The 2,240-nt window shown below is 44.6% G+C and overlaps 1 pseudogene; it reads right to left on the bottom strand.

Annotated features, from left to right (window-relative positions):
- Positions 1-1,490: 1,490 nt before the first annotated feature.
- LOC105864186 (large ribosomal subunit protein eL32-like) lies at positions 1,491-1,938 on the bottom strand (annotated as a pseudogene).
- Between the last annotated feature and the right edge of the window lie 302 nt (positions 1,939-2,240).

Genomic DNA, 2,240 nt, shown 5'->3' with positions numbered 1-2,240 from the left:
TGGGTGGCAGGCCATATTTATGCTCCAACGAGACACTGGCTGACCAATTCCATGAAATCATTGACTTGATGTGATATAGGCGTAGCCTCACTGGATAAAATGCACTGCCCTTCATGTGGGATTTTTTTTTTTTTAAACACTGGAAAGCATCACTAGTGGGGAAGGTCAGACTGATTCTATACTATAGCAGAAAAGCCTGTTAAAGAACACATTAAAAGGAAAGCACTTTCATTACTTCTCACCCATTTGGCTCTCAGCTGACAGGGAAAGGCTTAGAGCATCTGCTAAGTGGTTCACAGAATAACTTAGAAGCAATTGTGAGGAGCACTCATTGTTTGAATGCAAATTGCGGCTAGAATGGCTTGATGAGAATTTATTGACCTTTATCTATAAAATGCTCACTAATTACCCTTCTTCCCTTAGAAGACCCATTTTAACATAGCTTGCTTTTAATTATACTATGCCTATGTTTCATTTATGATTTCGTTATTTATATTAATGGTATTTATTCAACTCCTCTACATATGTATTTGTTCATTCACACATTCCTATGCATTGAATTTTGATCGTATATTCCAGGTTAGGAGTAGATGCCAGGGATTAAGGAGACCTGGTTTCTACCTTTAGGAAAGTCTGCTTTGGTGAGGAATAAAGACACGCCGACCAGCCACCAGGGGTCAGTGTGATGGATTTCACAAGAGGACGCTGTGGAAAGATGGAGGCAGACATCAAGGTCAGACCAGATGGAAAGCCACCTGAGGAGGTGAGGCTTGAGTTGAAATTTGAAGGTCGAAGAGCTGCTAGCCTAGTGAAGAAGGTGGGTGGGCAATTGGTGGAATTCAAAGTGGGGAGTGGTAGAAGAAAGACCAGAAGAAGAACAAGGGCCAGAGGGTGTCAGACCCAACTAGCAGCCCTCATCTGGCATCATCGCAATAGTCTTTCCAACTGGGTTCCTTGACTCCAGTCCCTTCCCCTGCGTTCCCTTCTGCACTCTACGACCCATTTAGGATCCCAAAGCCTCTGTTCTCATCTTATAATTTCGCTCAGTCATGGAAGATAAATGTTAGTTTAGGAGTTAAGACCCTCCCTGGTGAGGCCCCGGCTCCCTTTCTAACCTTCCTTGTCTTCTACCCTCGGGTGTTTCTGTGCATCACGGAAGCTGGGCCGTTGACTGCTCCTACTTCTACCCTTCCCTTAGGTTCCACTGATTACCTTAAAGCCTGCATCAGAGAAAGCAGAGCTCATTAGACATGTCAATTCCTTACCTTCTTCCCAGGTAAAATTTTGTGTGTTTGTACTCAATCCCTAGTTCCATGCTCCTGCCTCAGAAAAGACACATTTACCTTCCTCTTTTTGCCCCATTACTGTAGATATTCCCTGTGGATCTGTCCTCGGCTTTCATTTATTCTCATCGCATATATGTATGTATAGATTCATGTATTTCGCCGGGTGATTTCATCTTTATGTGTGGGTATTTTTGGCAGTTTTTATGGTTTTATTTAAACACAAATAAAATGTGCACATGCGCTGTCTATTCATTTTCTTCACTGCGCAGCCTGGCATTGGGATTGGTGACTCTGTTGGCCAGCTGGGCTGCTCTTTCCACATGGCTTTGCGGATCGTGGAGGAAACGTTGTGCGCAATCTCCGCACAGTAAGATTTGTTGCACATCAGCAGCACTTCCAGCTCCTTGACATTGTGGACCAGGAACTTGCTGAGACCACTGGGCAGCATGTGCTCTGTTTTCTTGTTGCTCCCATAACCGATGTTGGGCATCAAGATCTGGCCCTTGAATCTTCTCCGAACCCCACTGTCAGTACCTCTGGGTTTCGGCCAGTCATGCTTAATTTTGACATATCGGTCTGACTGGTGCCTGATAAACTTCTTGGTCCTCTTTTTGACGATCTTGGGCTTCACAAGGGGTCTGGGGGTGGTCATGGCTGCCCCCTCTGTAGGCAGCGCCAAGAAGAGAGAGCGGCTATCTGGTCTTTGATAATTACACAATGACTGATGAGTCCAAAAGCAATGTCCAGATGAGAGTCATCACCCAAGATCCCCAAGTGCATTCCCAGCTGTCCGCTAGACACACCACCTTGTTCTCAGAAACACGATGGAGATGGGAATCAGGCCTGCTTTTTAGCCTGAAGGAAATAGTTTTATATAAACACATATATGTGTGTGCATGTGTGGCATGTGTGTACATTTATATATGCACACATCCAATTAGATGAAAATAGATT

The sequence above is a fragment of the Microcebus murinus genome, chromosome 13 (assembly GCF_040939455.1).
Source record: "Microcebus murinus isolate Inina chromosome 13, M.murinus_Inina_mat1.0, whole genome shotgun sequence".
In the NCBI taxonomy this organism is placed as follows: Eukaryota; Metazoa; Chordata; class Mammalia; order Primates; family Cheirogaleidae; genus Microcebus; species Microcebus murinus.
The sequence above is the reverse complement of the archived record's forward strand: the minus strand, read 5'-3'. Positions and strand labels throughout refer to the sequence as shown.